The sequence below is a fragment of the Lynx rufus genome, unplaced genomic scaffold, assembly GCF_022079265.1.
Source record: "Lynx rufus isolate CCGP_SWC_20201006 ecotype Redwood Valley unplaced genomic scaffold, mLynRuf1.p SCAF_4, whole genome shotgun sequence".
In the NCBI taxonomy this organism is placed as follows: Eukaryota; Metazoa; Chordata; class Mammalia; order Carnivora; family Felidae; genus Lynx; species Lynx rufus.
Window position 1 is genome coordinate 164,942,835 of NW_025814856.1, and position 20,720 is coordinate 164,963,554.

The following is a 20,720-nucleotide window of genomic DNA, read 5'->3' on the forward strand; positions in this document are numbered from 1 at the left end:
CTAGGAAAAAAAAATCCGTTGAAGACCCATCAGAATGGCACACATTTAAACATCTGACGCTATCAAAGATCGGGAGAAGGTGGAGTAACGGAAGCTCTCTGGCACTGACCGTTCCCTACCGCGCCGATTTCAAACTTAGGTTGTATGTGAATCACGCGGAGATCTTGGTAAAATGCAGACTTCCCTTCCTAGGTAGGTCCGCACGGGGCTGAAGATTCAGCAGTTGTAACAAGCCCCCGGCGACACTGGCGGCGCTGCGGCCAAGGTCGCACGGGAGACCCGCACCCCTGCACTCCTCCCACCGGCGCGTGCGGTCGGTCTCCCCACGGCTTCTCGGGGGCGTGCACCGCAAAGCCTTCACACTTGAACCCACGTGTCTTTTATCGCAACGGAGCTTGAACATCGTTTAAAACGTATAAGCCCACTTGTCCTTAACGAGGCCTTTTTATACGAGAAGAAACGCCCGTCGCAGACCCTCAAGGCCGTAGCCCAAAACGCGGCCTCGACGGCGCCCGGCACCTCGCCGCGGCCGCTGGGCACCCACGCCGGGCGAGCCGGGTGACGTCACTCCCGCGCGCGGGGGGGGGGCGGGGCCTTCCGTCACGTGGCCCCAGGGGCACGCGCGCTCGGGCCGAGACTGCGGCGCGGGCACTGGGCGAGCCCGCGGCCGCCAGAGCGCCCGGTGCAGCGTTTCCTTCGGGCCCGCTGTGGCTCATGCGGCTCGGACCCGGGCTGTGGCGGGAGAGAAGATGCCACGGCCCGAGTCCCAGAAGGCCGGGATCCTGCGCTGCCGGCGTCGGGGTGAGTAGCGCGCGGCCGGGCTCGGCGGCGTCTGAGCCCGCGCGGCCTCCGTCGTCCCCTCGGCGCCTCGGGCGAGCTGCTCCGGCGCGCGGCCCCGAGGCCCCGAGGGGTGGCGGCCGCGCCCGCCGCCGGCTGCCGTGTCGGGCCTGCGGGCGCGGCGTCCGACCCCGCGAGCTCGGCCCCGCGGGGACAGGCTGTTGGCGGCGTCACCGCCCGCGGGGCCCGGCGCTCTCCTGCGGGCGAGGGCTGCAGCCGCGCGGGGGCTCGCGGAGCCGTGGGCCCGGGGCTCCCGCCGCTCTTTTCCCAAAACGGAGGCCGGAGCCCTGCGGCTCAGCCTTCGAAGCAGAGCAAGCGGGGCCGCAGAAGTGAGAACGGAAAGTCGCAGCCGGGAGCGCCGCAGAGGGGAGGAGTGAACGGAGCACCCGCCCCGCTGCTTCCCCACCCCCCCCTTCCACCGGGTCCAGGTCGCTCGCGTTTCCCCCGAAAGGCGCAAAAACTTTCTCCTTTTTTTTCCTGCGGTCATTGACCGAGGCCACATGTGGGATTTGGTGGATGTGCCTCTCGTTTCTCTTTTCTTTTTCTTTGCAAATACTCGTTGGAGAAATTGGGTTGTCTTACATAGTTTACTACATTCCTGAAATCCATGCAGTTTGCGTAAAATGTAAAAATACCAAGTCCCTGCCTTCCAGGTCTGATAGACTGCTTCCTTTGAGGAATATTAACATACGTGTGATTTTTTTTGTTTTTTTTTTGTTTTTTTTGTTTTTTTTTAACCATCAGAGAAGATTGGGGTCAGCATTCTTTTTTGCTTTGGGTTATGAAAGCAGTTGTTTGGTTGGTCGGTTTTCCAAATATAAAATGAAATTACAACTTTGTGCTTTTTTAAAAAAAAATATTTATTTTGGAGAGAGAGACAGAGCACGAACAGGGGAGGGGCAGAGAGGGAGGGAGACACAGAATCCGCAGCGGGCTCCAGGCTGAGCTGTCAGCACAGAGCCCTAAGGCGGGGCTCAAACCCACAAACCCCAAGATCATGACCTGAGTCGATGGTTAACCGATTGAGCTACCCAGGCGCCCCTGAACGTGCTTTTCACAGTATTATTGTGCGCCAGGATATTCTGTTGTCACTCTCCTCCCCCAAATCACGGAGTAGACCTGACTTTTCAGTGTCTGTTTATTCCACTCACTTTTTCCCGTGTATCCAGAAGTACTATGTGTTGAAATATGATCTGCTTTAAGAAAAATGGAAAAATCTTACCTACTTTAAGAGAGATGATACATACATACCTTCAATATGTATCAGTTGAGCTTTTCAAATTAAAGGTGGTGAAAGAGTAGGCCACACTTTTCACGTCTTCTCTTGACAAATTCTGTGCTGTTTGTTCTTTGCAATTTGGGTTCTACTTAGTTTTTTTTTTTGTAACTTCTTTTTATTGGGGTAAAACAGTAAAACACAATATGCAGTTTATCATTAGAACCATATTTAAATTTTTTTTTTTTTTAACATTTACTTATTTTTGAGAGACGGAGCTAGAACATGAGGGGGAGAGGAGCAGAGAGAGAGGGAGACACAGAATCTGAAGCAGGCTCCAGGCTCTGAGCTGTCAGCACAGGGCCAGAAGCAGGGCTGGAACTCACAGTGAGACCGTCACCTGAGCAGAAGTCGGACACTTAACCGACTGAGCCACCCAGGTGCCCCTCATTAGGACCGTGTTTAAGTGCACAATTCAGCTGCATGAAGTACATTGACAATATTGGGTCACCATCCCACTGTTTCCAAAAACACTTCTCATCACTCCAAACAGAAACTCTGTGACCAGTAAGCAGTAACTCCCCATTTCCACCTTCTCCCAGATCCCTTCGGCCTCTCTGAATTTGACTACTCTAGATAAAGTTGAGTCAGACCGTATCCTCCTTTTTATTTCATACAATATTTGTCTGGCTTATTTCATGTGTTTTCAAATTTCATACATGGTGTAGCATCTATTAGACTTCATTCCTTTTTATGGCTGAATTTTTTGGCTGTATCACATTCATTCATCTCTTGATGCACTCGGGGTTGTTTCTACCTTCTGGCTACTATGAATAGTGCTGCTATGAACATGAGGCTCCTTGTGTCTGTTTTTGATTCTTTGGGGTGTATGCCTAGGAGTGGAATTTGCTGGATCCTGTGATAAATCTGTGTTTGACTTTTTGAGGAACAAACCCTTCACATTTTTAAAACTGCTTTCTTTTTTAAAATTTTTTTTTTCAACGTTTATTTATTTTTGGGACAGAGAGACAGAGCATGAATGGGGGGGGGGCAGAGAGAGAGGGAGACACAGAATCGGAAACAGGCTCCAGGCTCCGAGCCATCAGCCCAGAGCCTGACGCGGGGCTCGAACTCACGGACCGCGAGATCGTGACCTGGCTGAAGTCGGACGCTTAACCGACTGCGCCACCCAGGCGCCCCTAAAACTGCTTTCTTAAGGCCTTCATGCCCCTGCTGTGGCCAAATCTGATGGCCCCACCTCAAATCCTGCCGGCTTGACCTCTGTAAATCTTGGTGACACCTCATGTTGCTCGTCAGTACACCCTCTTGAGGTTCTCGATTTTGTGATCCTTCTCATGTCCTCTCTAAGTATCCTTTTCTACACGATTTTTAAATGTGCTTGTCCCCAGAGGTTCAGTGCTTGCTCCCTAATCCATTTTGTGCTCATTACTTAAAGCCTCTTCTGCTATTATTTCCGTGTAACTTGAACTAAAGTTTTGGTGTTCTGTTTTTAACTTCGCTCTGAGGCTTAAGTTTGAATGTCAAGCTAGGGACACCTCTACATCAGGTGTCCTTTCCAGTGCAACATACCCAGACCAAAATTCGTCCTCTGCGAATCCTCCCAAACCTGTTCTCTCCATGCTCCCCGTCGCCAAGACTTGAAAGCTGGGAGTTGTTTTTATTCCCTTTCTCCCCTAGGGACCCACGTCCTGTCACGTTGACCCGTGCAGACAGTTCTGCCTCTGATCCTGCCTGCCGCCCACTTCCACAGCTCTGGATAGAGCCGTGACTGCTGCTGCTTTTTTTTTTTTTTTTTTAAGATCTAATTGGCTTTAATGATTCATGAATCAGGCAACATCTCATTTAGCAAGAGGGAAGCTCCCATGATTGCCTCTTATTGGAATTTTTCTAACTGGACTTCCTGGTTCTAGATTTTTTTTTTCTCCCTCTGTCCCAAACCATTTTGTACGCTTCTGCTGGAATTTTCTTCCTAAGATATATTTGCCTAAAGATACTAGTTAGCTTTCTTTTACATTCAGAATAAGTTAATTTTTTTTTTTTGAGAGAGAGAGAGAAAGCTAATGAGGAAGGGGTGGGGGGTGGGGGGACAGAGGATCTGAAGCGGGCTCTGTGCTGACAGCAGAGAGCCCCATGCGTGCCACGAATTCACAAACCGTGAGATCGTGACCTGGGCTGAAGCCGGACACTTAACTGACTGAGCCACCCAGGCACCCCCAGAACAAATGAATTCTCCTCCTCGGGGCCAGAGCCCCAGCCTGTACTCCCGGAAGTAATTGCCTTCCACGAGCCTTAACCAGCCAATCATTCATTACAGCCAACCGTTCTACCTTGCTAGTCCATTTGGAAAACTAAAAACAAATACATGTTGTGAGTTTCCAAGCTGTGAACTTTTTCCTTGAAATGTTTCAGTATTTGGTCATTGAGGTATTATTTTTTTAAAAGCCAAACTTGGACATCAGCTTCTAAGAGAAACACACTTATGTCTGTATAGTTTGTTTATATCTTTATTGTAGCACTTTTTAGACTTTGCTTTAGGACGTGCCTGAGTTTTTTACCCAATTTATTATTTCTTTAGGATTTTTGTCCTTAGAGAAAGTGAGATGATTGGCTAAAGGAAATAAAGATTTTTTTAAGATTCCTGTGCCATTGTCAAATTGCTTTTGAAAAGGCCTTGCAATTTATAATTTTATCACCGATAATGACCCAGATAGATAAAATCATGAATGAAAATGGAATTATTACAACCAATCCCTCAGAAATACAATTTTATCACCGATAAATGTATCATTTAAGTATATGTACTTCAGGGAATATTTTTTAAAAACTTTGCTAATTGGAGACATAGGATCTTATTTTTCTTTTTCTTTATGCGTCTTTACTGATTGTTGAGACTGAAGACTTTTCCGTATGTATTTCCAAGATTCATCCAAGTTGTTCACTTATCAGTACTTTGAAAAATGCTGTACGGAGAGTCCCAGCCCCAGCCTTAGCATCACACAATAGAACAGGGTTGCTCAGCCTCTGCACCGTTGAAATCTTGGGCCAGATAATCGTCTGTTGTTGGGGCCTGCCCTGCGTATTGTAAGATGCTTAGCAGCATTTTGCTACCCGCCAGGTGCTAGTAGGATCCCCCAAGTTGTGACCACCAAAACCACTTCCAGACGTTGCCAAAAGACCCTGGGGCTGCCAGATTTGCCCAGACGGTACGGAGTGTCGCAGCCCCTGGCTGAGAACCACGGACCTGGAGCTGCAAGACTGTAAGTCCAGTGACATAGTCCACCCTTCACCGTGCCGCGTCTGCGGTCACCCCCAACACCTCTTTCCACGTGAACATCCTGTCTCAAAACTAAATTGTAAGCTGTCCTCCGATGAAGCGTCTGTTGACTAGGAGGGGAGCAGAAGTGAGGAGAAAATAGTTCATATATACAAACACAGAAAACTCACAAGGACAGACCACTGGCATTTGTGATCTTGGACTCAATGAAAAAGAATTAATTGAGGACTGAACTGTGTAAGCACGTTATAACCCCTGGAGATCAATATACCTACAGAACCCAACACCTGAATATAAGGGTAAGGGTCAAAGGAACACTTTTATTAGGTGAAAGATACATATTTTTTAATGCTTTATTATGGAAAATGTTGTTAGTGGTCGGTCTTTTTTCATCTATTACCCTGCCTGTCTCATCTCCTGTTGGTTAATTTGAAGCAGATTTCAGGTATCATAGGATTAGATTATTTTCGCTTTGTAAAATAAGCTGTCCCTTCCTTTGGAAAGCCAGCAACAGCGGGTTGAGTTGCTTCTCTCACCTTGCGTCATCCTGATGTCCTCTTTTGCCTCCCTCCTCCCTCTTCCACATTTAAGGACTGTGATTACCCTGGGTGTACCCAGTTAATCCAAGATAATCTCTGTATTTGAAGGTCAAGTGCTGAGAAACCCCAGTTCCTGGGATGTGGGTACTGCTGGGGGACCGTTATTCTGCCTCTACATAGCACATCAATCGTGCTTCTTGTAAAGAATTTTTTTGGTGGTTGCCTTAGAGTTTACAATATACATTTTTTTTTTTCAACGTTTATTTATTTTTGGGACAGAGAGAGACAGAGCATGAACGGGGGAGGGGCAGAGAGAGAGGGAGACACAGAATCGGAAACAGGCTCCAGGCTCTGAGCCATCAGCCCAGAGCCCGACGCGGGGCTCGAACTCACGGACCGCGAGATCGTGACCTGGCTGAAGTCGGACGCTTAACCGACTGCGCCACCCAGGCGCCCCTACAATATACATTTTAACGTGTGTTTATTTTTGAGACAGAGAGAGACAGAGCATGAACGGGGGAGGGGCAGAGAGAGAGGGAGACACAGAATCGGAAGCAGGCTCCAGGCTCTGAGCCATCAGCCCAGAGCCCGACGCGGGGCTCGAACTCACGGACCGTGAGATCGTGACCTGAGCTGAAGTCCGAGGCTTAACCGACTGAGCCACCCCGGTGCCCCTACAATATACATTTTAAACTAATTAGTTTGAATCTGCCTTCACGTAACACTCTATTGCTAGACTTGTACAGGTACCGTATTAGACTATCCCACGTTTTCCCTCCCATTGCTGTGAAATTGCGGTCATTCATTCACTTATCAGTATGCCAGTATGTCATTCGTTCACTCAGTATTTTGTGACATATATTACTTTGAACAGCTTTTCTTAGATCAACTAAGAATAAGAAATCAAATTTTATTTTCATTTCATTGTTTTCGTCTCTGATGTTCTCTACTGATCCAGGTTTCTGACCTGTGTCATTTTCCTTCTGCTTGAAGGATTTAGCGTTTCTTGCAGGGCAGTTCTGGTGATAGATAGATTCCTCAGTTTTTCTTCCAGAAGGTATTTCTCCTTAATTTTTGAAGGATAATGTCAGTGGGTATAGAAGTCTAAGGTGGTGGGATTTTTTTCTTTCACACTTTGACTATTTTAGTCTGTCTCTTGCTTGCATGATTTCTGATGAAAAGCCCACTGTAATTCTTACCTTTTTCCTCTCTAGGTGAAGTGTTTTTCCCTCCCTGTGGCTTCTTGGAAGATTTTTTTTTTTTTAACGTTTATTTATTTTTGAGACAGAGAGAGACAGAGCATGAACGGGGGAGGGCCAGAGAGAGAGGGAGACACAGAATCTGAAACAGGCTCCAGGCTCTGAGCTGTTAGCACGGAGCCCGACGCGGGGCTTGAACTCACAGACCGCGAGATCATGACCTGAGCCGAAGTCGGACGCCCAACCGACTGAGCCACCCAGGCGCCCCTTCTGGGAAGATTTTTTATTTGTCTTCTGATTTTCTGATTATAGTATATGCAGGTGAGAGTTTTCAGGGGATTTATTCTGCTTTGGGTTCTCTTGGCTTCCTGGAGTCTGTCATTAATTTTGGAACGTTCTTGGCCATTATTATTGTCACCTCACATCTTTCTTCTTCCTTTTTTCTTTCTTCTTCTGGTATTGCAGTACTTTTTGTGTTATGCTTCTTGAATTTGCCCCACAGTCCTTGGATGTTCAGTTTTTTCCTGTCTGCATTTCGGTTTGGAAAGTGTTGACTTCTGTTCAGGCTCACTGCTTTTCCTTCAGCGGTGTGAACGCGGCGGAAGGCCGTCTTCATTGCCGGCCCGGTCTTCTCGATTTTTTAGCCTTGCCTTCTGGGTCTTCCTTAGAGGGTCCATCTCCCTGTTTATATTGTTCACGTGTTGCATGTTGTCTTTTCCGTTCGAGTTCCTAACGTATCAATTAGAAATGGCTGAAATTCTCGGGACGACCCCCAAATCTGTGTCGTTGAAGTCTGGTCCTTGTGATTGCGTCGTCTCTTCAGACCTGCCTTCCGCTCGCTTTTCGGTACGTCTCACCTTTGTTGTCGAGAACCTGACAAGGGTCAGGTCATAGCACCTGAGGTAAGTAGACCATTGGCGAGTGGCTTTGTGGTGCTCTGGCGAGGGGCTTGGCTCTGTTTAGCGTTTGCTGTCGCCGCCGGATGCTTCGTATTTTTCTGGCGACCTTGTTTGTATCTGCCCTGTTGACCTTGCGATTTTCTGAGCAGCCTTCCCCAGACAGTCTGTGTCTTGCAGCTGTTTGAGCCGTGCCTCACCTTGGTCGGCCCTGGAGCCCTTGGGTGTGGTGGTCAAGTACGAGAGAGGGTGAGAGTTCCGTCATCGGCAGATGCCACCGTCACGGGTGCTCGCCAGTGGGGTGGCGGTTCCCCCTTCCCGGTCCGTTTCCCGGAAGCCTTGACCTTTGGCGATTGTCTTTGCCCCTTGGCTTTGACTGGGAGGCTTAGCTGGGGCCCGGGTGGGGGGCGTGCCCTTCCCCAAAGAGGAGAAAGCTCTGGCACGTCTTCCCCCTGGAGCGGATGCCCCTGCGGTGGGGAAAGTTCTGGGTGTTCGGCGAGTGCTCCGCCCGTCTCCCGCCAGAGGCCGAGGGGATCTTTCCGCCCCTCCGCCCTCGCGGCGAAGACCGCCGGCCGCCGCCCGGTGGCGGAGCCCGCGGAAGGGTGGGGACGGCCGCCGCGCGCTTCCCCGGAGTCGCTCCCTCTCCCGTCAGCGCGCGGCGTGCGGCCCGGCGCCCGCTCCGGGAGAGAAGGTGCCGGCGGCGCGGCTCCCGCGTCGGGGCGGCCTCGTTTCCCCCGCGGTGCCGAAGCCCCGGTTTTCAGCGTGTCCGGCTCTTCATTGTGGGAAGGAGGGGGACGGTGGCCCGTAGGCTCTTCTCCCGTTGGAGCCGGAAGCAGAAGGCCTTCCCCGCCTGCTTCACGCGGAGTTCGTGACGTGGGCCCGTCTTCGTGAGCGCGGCGCAGAGGCCCGGGACGGTGGCGCGCGTCCAGACTGCGCGGCTCGAGCTGGTGTTTTGCGTTGATCGCTTGACCGATGACGATTTCGGGCTGTGCTGCCCGAGCCCTTTTGCTCTCCTCAGAAAAGAATGTTCTGCTCTCGCGACTGTAAAAACGCCTAGCGGCTTCTCAGAACTTCTTGTAGGCATTATTCTGCGTTTTGCGGGCAACGAAAGCTATACAGACCCACCTTTATTAAATTTTCCACTTAGGAATAATACCGTAATTCATACGTAGAAGAATTTGTCAAGCCGTCTCTTCTGCCGCAGCCCGATTCTGTTAGTTTGGGTTTCTCCAGAAGCAAATCCTGCGATACAAATGTAAATTGGCCTTGTTTCTGTGTGAGGTCATCTCCGGACCCACCGGTAGGGGAATGAAGGCGTGAGGGAGAGAGAGAGAAAGGCAGGAAGGGGCGCGGACCTCAGGCAAGGCCGTAAGGGTGTGCGGAGCGGGGAACACACGCGTCGGTCACGGTCCAGGGCGAGCGGGGAAGGGACCGGGCACTTTGACCGTCCGCTGTCGAGGGCCGTCCTTCGGCAGGTGCACGTTCCCACATACTTTGGGGCCTGCCCCGTATGGGCGCCTGGGCTCCGGGGGCCAGGGAGGCGGGCAGAGGTGGTTGGAAACAGACCTGTGCGGATGCTGAGACCCCGGAGGATGTCCCGGTGACAGCGTCTGCTGTGTGCCTTCCGGCGGCTGATCGAGCGGGATGAGCCGGACTAGAAATTGGCCGTTTGCCCCACCGATCAGTCAGTCGGGTCGTCAGCTGTCTAAGCCTCTTCAGGTGGTGGGTGGTACTCGGAAACGAGTTTCCCGAGGAATGCGCAAGATTCGGTCACGTGATTTTCTGATGGTCGCTTTTTGGATACCCGTTCACTTTGAAATACAAAAGCAGCGGTTTAGAAGATAATCCTGGCCTCGTGCTTCTGGTAATTCCAGCCTGGGTAACCTGGTTCAGAGCTGTCACTGCTGATGGCAGAGAATTCCCGGGATGGTCAAGAATTCCTGGCTCTTCATCGTGTGCCAGCAGAATAAAACTCAGAGGCATGGTTTAAGGGTAGTTAACTCGGTTAACGCTCCTTTGGTCGTAGGACGAAGCTGGCTCTAGAAGGCCGTGTGGACCGTGGACACACGTGTGCGGGTTTATATTGGGTGTGTTGAAAGCCGTTTGAGTTTCTTAGTTGTTTGGATATCTGAGAACACTTATTTCTAGTAACCATGTTTTTTTCCCTCTTCATTTATTTCCTCTTCATCTGATGTCCTTTGAGTTTAATTCTCCTTTTTATGGGCAGAAGGGGAACAAGCAAGAACAGTTCTCATAACTGTGGAGGCTGTAAATGGTCACTGGGTGTTCATTCTGTACACCTCAGTCAGGAGTTGCGGTGCGGGCTGGGGACTGATCACAACTTTTGCAGTGTTTGAATTTCTGTAGGTGGGGGACGTGCCCTGCCGCTCTCATCCCTCTCTCTGGCTGAGTCACCCATTTATCTGCCTGGTTTCTGACTGCATCGGATCGTATGAGCCTTGGGTTGACATGACATCGGCTCTTTCTGTTAGGACCCAGGAAAGGCTGCAGCGGGCATTTCCTGTCGTTCCTGTCGATCTTGATCGGACACATGGGGTCAGAAATGAATTAAGGAAAATATGAGAGATCCCAATAAACTAGAACCGTGTGTTGTAGAGTATATACTTAGAAAGGTCTTGAATGTAATGATTCCTTGAAGTAAACGTGTGTTGTGCAGGCCTCTCCCGAGACTACGGTCACTTTCTCCTTTCCGTCTTAACCAGGGAGAGCTGCCCCTTTCCGCCTGCGCGTTTGATCAGACAGGATATTAAAGTGTACTGGTCAGCCTCTCCCAGCCCATTTTCACTGACCAAGCAGGTGTCCCGGGATTGGTTCCCGTGCTTCGTCATATTGGCTGTCCTTTTAGTTTCCTTTTCTTCAGTGCTTAATTAAATTTGCTTCTTTCTCCCGTCAACATTACCATGTGGTTTTCCTCTGCATTTGAGGTGTAGTGTATAGACACTGCACGTGTTTATGTTCTTTTTGATTTTCTTCCAGAGAGGGGATTCATAAATGTCTGAGCGATGTCAGAGGATTATTCCCGGGAACATATGATGTCTGGAATGTGCTCTGAACCTTTCCTAATTCAATGATCTCCTTACTTGTAATTATGAAATGTGTTTGTGGTGAATGTTTTCTTCTAGTCTTTCAGGTAGATAAGGAATGAGAAAAAAATAATGTGGGGTTTTGTTTTTTTTTCCCTGTTGTCATCACCGTGTAATTTCACAGGGGTACATAGGAAAGGCATGTGCTGCAAATCACATGACTGTAGCTCAGTTAAAATATGAATATGTCTCTTTTATGGAAAAAGCTAACAGATGTTTGCTGTTTGACAATTTGGAATATAGAATAGACCGATGAGAAAATAACCGGGAACTGCACAAAGGTAAATATTTAACAAGCAAAGATGACTTTTTAAACTTCATTAAACATTATGGAAATTATTTTGTGCCGAAGGACTGTGAAAGCTCTACTACTGTGTATGAGTTAGGTAGTATGGTCTCCTCCTCCTGTAGTAAAAGAAGATGGACATTGGGCAGACGAATTCAGACTGATTAGTGATTTGTGGAGGAAAAAGTCTTTCAAAACGTGCTGTTAGAATATTTGTTCAGTGTCCAGATTTTATTCTCAAGTTTTTGACACCTTAATGGAATGAAAATAGCCTTCCTTTTAATGTGCTAAAATCCCTTTTGCTTCTGAGGTTAAAAGAAAAGGCCATATTTCGTTCAAAGCCTTAAAATATTTAATCCTCTCCAAAGTTCTTATATTTTTAAGTTAGGCTAAGAAATTTTTTACCTTGATTTTTAAAGAAATATATATTCTTTGTAGGAGATGTTTTAAGTAAAGGAAAGTCACCAGAAAATTAGCTATGATTCCACTAAGCTGATTCTATTAAGTGTATTTTTTTGTTATTGCTGATAACAGTGTAACATTTTAGGTCGTGTGAGAGATTAAAAATAAGCAGTAGGGGTGTGCCTGGGTGGCTCAGTCGGTTAAGCCTCCGACTTCGGCTCAGGTCATGATCTCACCGTTCGTGAGTTCGAGCCCCGCGTCGGGTTCTGTGCTGACAGTTCAGAGCCTGGAGCCTGCTTCAGATTCTGTGTCTCCTCTCTGTCCCTCCCTCACTCACTCACTCTCTCTCTCTCTCTCTCTCTCAAAATAAACATTAAAATATTTTTTTAATAAAATAAAAATAAGCAGTAGAATATATAGCAAAATATTTGCAGTAATGAGATTTCAGGCATTTTTTTTAACTTTTTGCTAATCTGTTTTTTCTGATTTTTTAGCATAGTAGCAGAGCTTAAAATATTAATCCCTACCACCTTGCGTGGTGTCTGGCATATAGAGCTCTGCTGTGTTCCCAGTATTAGCCTTTCCTTAAGGATTATTTAATGATTTTCAGAAGAAGAATGTTGGATTATTTAGTACATTTAATAGGCCCCGACTGGAAGATTAATGGAATGGTTTCAAGTATCATCTGTAGAGTCACATTGGGTAACAGGCACCATCCTGGTGAACGTTACATAATTTGACTACTTTATGGAGCATAATTTAGTAGCTGGTGTGTGCTGTGTTCTTTGTTAATAGAAGATAACTATGGACAGCATCTCAAAATGGGTTTTCTTAGCTCAGACGACTGTACTGTTGAGAAATACCCCTCACTGTAATTGATAATGATGCTGGAATTTAAATTGAGTGAGATCTCATGTGATTTTAGCCCTTTGTGTCATATGTAATTTGCCAAAGAGCCTTTTTGATACAACGAGACAGCAGATGCAAACAGCAACGATCGGTCGTTTTTTGAGTGGACTAAAGCATGTATGTGCTTAAATTGTCCTTGCGTATTTTTGTATGTATCTTTCTAGTCTCCTGGGTTGCATAGTGGTGCAAGGCTGCTCTTCACCTATGAATATGAATTCTGCCTTTTAGTCCTGCCTCTCCATTCTATTTCCTTTCTCTCCTAAAGGGTATTAACATTTTTTTTTATGGTTTATGGGAGAATGCTGGAAACCAGCTTGGTATTGTGCTTTGTCCTTCCTTTGCTTTACCCATCCTTTGTCTTCTAAGCAGTTCTGTGTGTGAATGTAGATGTATTTACATGTAGCATTCTATATACCCTCTTTTCCATCTTAATTTGTTTCACCTGGCAGCATATCTTAGTGATAAAGCCATAGTAACTATAGAGACTTTTCTCTTTCCTCTTTACAGCTGCATATTTTATTGTGTGGATGTTTCTTAATTTGTTCAACCAATTCTTTATTAATGGACAATTGGACTGATTCCAGCCTTCTGCTATTACAGAGAGTCCTATAGTGAATAGCCTTGTGCATACATTACTTCCTATTTTTCTGGGGTGGATTTCTAAGAGTGAAATTGCTAGGTCAGAGGATAAATATGCAATTTTAGTAGATGTGGCCAAATTTCCCTGCATAGAAACTGTACCACATAGGAGCGTTTCTCCATAGCCTCATTATCAGACTATGTTGTCAAGTTTGTGGGTTTTTATAAATTCAGGTGGGGGCTTATTTTGCTTATTTTCCCTTACTGTGAAAAAGGTTCTACATTTTTTCATAGGGTTAAGAACCAGTTGTGTTTCTGTTTCTGTGACTGGTCTGTAGGGTTGTTGGTCCTTTCTCGTTGTGACCAGCAAGACTGGAAGATAATCCCTAAGTGATTTCCTGCCACCTTCTGCTCTCACTTTGTGTGATTCTCTCCCCATGTGTGGGAGTGCTTTTAACCAACAAAACATGGCAAAGATGATAGAGTGTCGGTTTCTTGATTCGCTTAGGTTATATAGCAAGGATAATGGGATGTCACTCCTGTGACTATATCATATAAGACTGTGTTAAGCAGACCGGAGGAGATTCCTCATTGCCGGCTGGATGAAGTTACTGTGTGGTGATGACCACGTGGCAGGGAACTGCCGATAACTAGGGTCTGAGGGGGTCTCCAGTCCACTGGGCCCGTTGTCGTAGAGCCATAGGAAATGAATTCTACCAACAACTTGATGAGTTTGGGAGCGGTTCTTCCGGAATTAGGCCTCCAGGTGAGAGTGGAGCTTGGCTGACGATTAGCGTGAAGTCTTGCTGGACCCTGAGCAGAGGATCCATCTAATTAAGCTGTGCTCAGACTCTTGATGCTTAGAAATTGTGAGGTAATAAATATGTGTTGTTTTGCTGTAATTTGTTATATGGCAGTAGATATCAACGTTTTATTTTAATGTTTATTTTTGAGAGAGACAGGAGGGTCAGAAAGACGCCAGGGGAGTGTGCCAGGGGAGGGTCAGAGAGACGGGGAGACACGGAATCCGAAGCAGGCTCCAGGCTCTGAGCTGTCAGCACGGAGCCTGATGTGGGGCTCGGTCCCGTGAATCGCGAGATCGTGATCTGAGCCAAAGTGGCTTCACCGACTGAGCCACCCAGGCGCCCCTACAGCAGTAGATATCTAATACCAAGGTAATACCTTTTTGTCTGTGTTACAAGTTGCAAGTATTTTTTTCCTTTTTCTCGTTTGCCTTTTTATTTTTCTTTTGGTGTCTTTTGCCACCCCCAATTTTTTTGTTCTTATATAATCCAGCTTATGTATCTTTTCCAGTATTGTTTCTCAATTTTCAGTTGTAGCTAGAAAAGTTGTGACCCCTTGCAGATAATAGAGGAATTTACCTTCGTTTTCTTCTGTTACTTGTATGGTTTCATCTTCTGTATTTATTTTTTTTAAGTTTTTTAATTTTAATTCCAGTATCATTAACATATAGTGTCATATTAGTTTCAGATGTACATTATAGTGATTCACCAATTTATCACATTACTCAGTGCTCATCATGATAAGTGTACTCTTTATTTTTTTTTATTTATTTTTTTTTTTTAATTTTTTTTTTCAACGTTTTTTATTTTTGGGACAGAGAGAGACAGAGCATGAACGGGGGAGGGGCAGAGAGAGAGGGAGACACAGAATCGGAAACAGGCTCCAGGCTCCGAGCCATCAGCCCAGAGCCTGACGCGGGGCTCGAACTCACGGACCGCGAGATCGTGACCTGGCTGAAGTCGGACGCTTAACCGACTGCGCCACCCAGGCGCCCCCATAAGTGTACTCTTTAATGACCATTGCCTGTTTCACCCATCCCCCCTGTTCCCTGCCTCCCTTCTGGTAACCACCAGTGTGTTCTCTGTAAAGAGGCTGTTCCTTGGTTTCTTTCTTTTTTCCCCCCTTGCATGTTTGTTTTTGTTTCTTAAATTCCATATGTGAGTGACATCACATGGTATTTGTCTTTCTCTGACTTATTTCACTAGCTCTCTAGCTCCATCCATGTTGTTGCAAATGGCAAGATTTCATTCTTTTTTATGGCCGAATAATACTCCGTTGTATACATATATACCACATTTTCTTTATCCATTCATGTATCAGTGGACACTTGGGCTGCTTCCATAGTTTGGCTATTGTGAATAGTGCTGAGTATACATAGGAGTGCATGTATCCCTTTGAATTTGTACTTTTGTATTTTGGGGGGTAAATACCCAGGAATGGGATTACTGGATGGTAGAGTAGTTCTATTTTTTCATGTTTTGAGGAACCTCCATACTGTTTTCCCCAGTGTCTATACCAGTTTGCATTCCCGTCGATAGTGCACGAGGGTTCCTTTTTTCCCCCACATCCTCACCAATACTTGTTATTTGTATTTTTTTAGCCATCCTGACAGGTGTGAGGTGAGATTTCATTGTGATTTTAATTTGCATTTCCCTGATGATGAGTGACATTGAGCATCTTTTCATGGGTCTGTTGGCCATCTGGATGTCTTTGGAGAAAGGTCTATTCATGTCTTCTGCCCATTTTTTAATTGGATTATTTGTGGGGTTTTTTAGATGTTGAGGTTTATCAATTCTTTATATATTTTGGGTACTAATCCTTTATCAGATATGTCATTTGCAAATAGCTTCATTCAGTAGGTCTTTTAGTTTTGTTGATTGTTTCCTTTGCTGTGCAGAAGCTTTTTGTTTTGATGTGGTCCCAATAGTTTGATTTTTCGTCTACTATATTTAAATATTGAGTTCACATCAGATGTGTCTAGGTGTGAGGAGTGGGCCCTAGTGTATCCTTCACCATATGGCTAAGCAGTTGTCCCAAAACCAGTTTGCAGAAAGTCACTCGTTTCCTCACTGGCGTGTTATCTGTAATCATTTATACTAAATTTCTAAGTGTAATTGGGTCTGTTTCTCAAAATTTCTCATCCTGCCCCATTGGTTTTTTGTCTGTGCATGTGTCATGCTGTGCCATTTAGGTAAAAAGCTCTGGAGTTTGTTTACTACTCAGTAGGGCTCACCCCTGCTTATACTTGGTTTTCAGGATTTGCCTGGCTATTGCCTGCTTTTTCATTCTTTCCCAAATACACTTTATAATCAACTTGTTTAGCTCTAGGAAAAAAAAAAATCTGTTAGTATTTTTGAAGTTTTTTTTTTAAAGAGAGAGAGAAAGAGGGAGACAGAATCCCAAGCAGGATCTGTGCTGTCAGGGCAGAGTCTGACGTGGGGCTCGATCCCACAACCCTGAGATCATGACCTGAGCTGAAATCAAGAGTCGGACGTTCCATCCACTGAGCCACCCAGGCGCTTCTGTTAGTATTTTAAATATGCTTATGTAATATATATAAGTTAACTTAGGGAGAGCTTTTATGATGTGGGGTTTCTCTGTCCAAGAGTAAGGTACATCTTTCCATGTGATCAAGTCATCTTTTGGGGCTCTCAGGAGTGTCTTATGGTTTTATTTGTACATGTTTAAGATATTTCCTGTTAAGTTTGTGCTTAGTGTTCTTAAGAATTTTTATGTTTTTCAAAGATTTGTAGTTGTAAATGAGATGTGTGTTTGGGAGAGGTTCGATTTTTGTCAGATTTTGAGATCAGTGTCCTACTCATTTTATAAAACAGATTTGGAAGATTTCTTTTAATTATTTCTGCAGTGGCTTAAGTAGCATTAGGGTCATTAGATCTTTAAAGGACTGGTAGAATTCCCCTGTGAAACTCTGTGCCTGGTGGTTTATGTTGTCTTGAGGAACTTTCTTCTGAGAGAGAGAGTGCGTGCGAGCAGGGGAGAGGGGCAGAGGGAAAGAAGAGAGAATCCCAAGCATGGAGCCTGATGTGGGGCTTGATCTCATGACCGAGATTGTGGACTGTGAGATCGTGACCTGACCTGAAATCGAGAGTTGGACACTCAACTGACTGAGCCACCCAGGTGTCCCTGTTTTGAGGAACTCTTATGAGGTTATTTCTTCTGTGATGATTGGTCTGTTTACATTTCTGTTGGGACTGGGGTCAGTTTGAGTAAGTCATATTTTCCTTAAATGTTACTCTTCTAGGCTTTCAAATTGATATGCAAAGAATCATGTGAAACCGTCTTGATTTATAAAATTAACTTTTGCAGTGATTTCAAATTTATAATTAAGAAATCTTGGACTGAGAAAGGAAGACTTGGGACTTTTGCTGGCATACTGAATATTTTGCTTAATAATGACTACATCTAATGAAACTATTTTAACTGGTTAGCTGTTTTCTCCTCCTTCCCCTCCTCTTGACAAATGTTTATTCCCCAGGATGTGCTTATCTCATATATACTCTTCTCTAAGATTTTTTTTTTTTACATGTTTATTTATTTATTGTTTTTGAGAGAGAGAGAGAATATCCCAAGCAGGCTCCACACTGTCAGTGCAGGGCCCAACGCGGGGCTCGAACCCATGAACTGTGAGGTCATGACCCGAGCCAAAATCAAGAGTTGGGACGCTTAACTGAGTGGGCCACCCAAGTGCCCCAAGTACGATTTTACATAGCACAGAATCAAGGTCCTGTAACCTCTTCTGGAAGAGAGATACACTCTGCATAATTTTTAATTACACAAACCAGTATTTGTTAATTTTTAATACTAGACACTGGGCCAAACAGAATGGGTTTGAAGAGACAGAAATGATCCCTGTCCCCTGAGGGGGTTGCTCACGGCGAGTATAGTAGCACTTAGGCTCTAGGCACGTTGTTTATTGCCACAGCTCCAGCTCATGTATTTGGAGAGGATTCTTCTGTCGTTAACCGTACCTCCCCCAAATGCGAGTGTTGGCCTTGCGTTTTCCGGGCACCACACGCAGTCATTCCGTGTTCCTCTCTGTAGTAGTGTGATGCCAGCGATCATTCAGCCACACCAGAACCTCAGATCCGTCGGCCCCAGGTGGTCGGTTATTCCCGTTGGCACGTTGCATGTCCCTGTCCCCAGTTTGCTGCCTTTGTACCTCCCTGGTGAAACCCTGACTCTGCTCACAAGGCACCTGTCTCAGCCTCTACCAGGCCATGACTGCCTGGTCTCACTGGAAATTCATGTGCACAGCTGGTTAGCCTTTTGTTCATTTAACTTTTGGAAATGTATTATGTTGACATCTAACTGCTGAAGTTTTGGCTTTGTTAACTATCCAAGTTTATGATCGAAAGAATTTGTTCACTAGCTGTTTTCTATTAACTACCTTTAGATGTTTGCTTTGGTCCTCCTTTTAAAGGCTTTCAGCCTCAGATATTGAAGCCATGGGTGATTGCCGATAGCAGGAAGAACAGATAGCACACTTTATTGTGTAGATGCTGGATTCATTATATGTTAGCGTGGATTAGATTAAAATTTCAGCTTTTGGGTTTCGTTTGGATGTTTTAACTTCTTAAGCAGTTAAGAACTGGTCATCTTATTAAATAACAGGTATCTGACTGCTTTGTACTTTCTTCATATATTTTTTTAGAGTTTTATTTATTTTGAGAGAGAGAAAGCAGGGGAGGGGCAGAGAGAGAGGGAGAGAGAATCCCAAGCAGGGCCCAAACTCATGAATGGTGAGATCATGACCTGAGCTGAAATCAGGAGTTGGACACTTAACTGACTGAGCCATCCAGGCGCCCCATACTTTCTTCATATTTGAGTGCTAACTTCTTGACCTGTCTAAAAACTGAGAGTGTCTCTGTTGCTTCTGAAAGACTGTTATGGTTAATTATATAAAATAAATGACCAGGGAGCCTGGGTGGCTCAGTTGGCTAAGCGTCTGACTTCAGTTAAGGTCATGATCTCATGGTTTATGGGTTCGAGCCCCACATCGGGCTCTGTGCTGACAGCTTGGGGCCTGGAGCCTACTTCGGACATGTGTCTCCCTCTCTCTCTGCCCCTCCCTTGCTCGCACTCTGTCTCGCAAACATTAATAAACATTAAAAAAAATTTTTTTTAATAAAAAAATAAATGACCTGATTTTATAAGTTTCTCTCATTTTTATAGGTTCCTTAATTTAGTGTAAGAATTGACCAAGGAAAAAATTGCTCTCTAAAGAATTACCATAATATAGCTTGAGGAAAATAATATCTACCTGATCAAACTGTTGAGAGTTAATACATTCTGCAGTTCAGGAAGCAAGACCTCGATGTTTGAGCTGTTGTGTTGAGGATTGGGAGGGGTATTCTGGGAAGAATTTTGAACGGAGTTGACCAAATCCTATGGGTGAGGTCTTGAGGAGAAAACTTTTTCATTTTGCCCACAGGTCGCGGCAGCCAAGAGGGGACTTAAGATCATGCAGTAGACAAAGTGGAAAGTAGTCTCCTGTCTATATCACAAGGACCTTTATTTAATTTGTGAAATTGGACACTGAGAGCCTGTTGTTTTTCTTTCTTTACCTCTTCTAATAATAACTATGCCTGTTCTGGGTAGTTTCATACTGCTGAAATCAGGCATTCATGATCTCTGTGCATAGTTTTAAGGTACTGCTTCGCTCAAACATGATAGCAATACATTTGTTTATAAATTCCCAGGATTTTGCAAACATATTGATAACTGTATTACAGTAATTGATTCATTAAACTCTGTGAATACTTATTAAATGTTTGCTGCATGCCAGGCATTGTTGTAAGCTCGGGATACTGCAGGAAATGAACAGATAAAAGCTTTTGCCCTACTGAAGCTTACCTTCTAGCAGCAGGCATGGACAGTAAATAATACGTAATTATGTAGTGTGTAAGAAGGCGGAAGTTGCAAGGAGTAGGGAAGATCAGAAGTGCTAGTATTTGGCGATTGAGTTGCAGTTTTAAATATGGTAAAATCTAGAGACTTACTGAGAAGGTGATATTTGAGCAAAGATTCAACAGAGGTGAAGTCTGTTGAGGATGAAAATTAGTCTTTTGAAAAAAATTTTTAATGTTGGTTTATTTTTGAGAGAGAGGGAGAGTGCAAGTGGGGCAGGGGCAGAGACAGAGGGAGACAGAGGACCCAAAGCGCGCTCTGCACTGACAGCAGAGAGCCCAACATGGGGCTCGAACCCACGCACCGCAAGATCACGCCCTGAGCCGAAGTCAGACACTCAGCTGACTGAATCACCCAGGCGCCCAGGGATGACCAGCATTCTAGACAGAGGGAAGGACCCATGCATAATCTGTCAGTGGGAGTATGATTGACACGTTTGGTGACCCGTAAGGAGACCTGTGCCTAAAATGAAATGAATGAGGAGGGAAGTAAGGAGAGGTATGGTCAGAGAGGTGATTGCAGAGGAGGTAGGGACTTGTGGGTCATTGTAAGGAACATGTGGTCACGTATACCATTCATATTACATATTAGACCTAATGAGGAGGAGGAAAAAGTTAACATTGTTGAATTTGTGCTCTATTCCTTCGTTCTGTAGTATCATTCAGCAGCTGCCACGTGCCATTGCTTGTGCTAAGTGAAGGAAATACAGTGAACAAATGAAACAAA

The 20,720-nt window shown here is 45.5% G+C and overlaps 1 protein-coding gene across 2 annotated transcripts in view; it reads left to right on the forward strand.

Annotated features, from left to right (window-relative positions):
• Positions 1–646: 646 nt before the first annotated feature.
• GALNT11 (polypeptide N-acetylgalactosaminyltransferase 11) overlaps positions 647–20,720 on the forward strand; it is a 45,063-nt gene continuing 24,989 nt past the window's right edge. Inside the window, exon 1 of one of the 2 annotated variants that reach the window (XM_047095917.1) lies at positions 647–801. The gene's annotated coding sequence lies outside the window, so the exon portion shown is untranslated. The remainder of the gene's footprint in view (positions 802–20,720) is intronic. The other variant, XM_047095916.1, reaches the window with a different exon arrangement.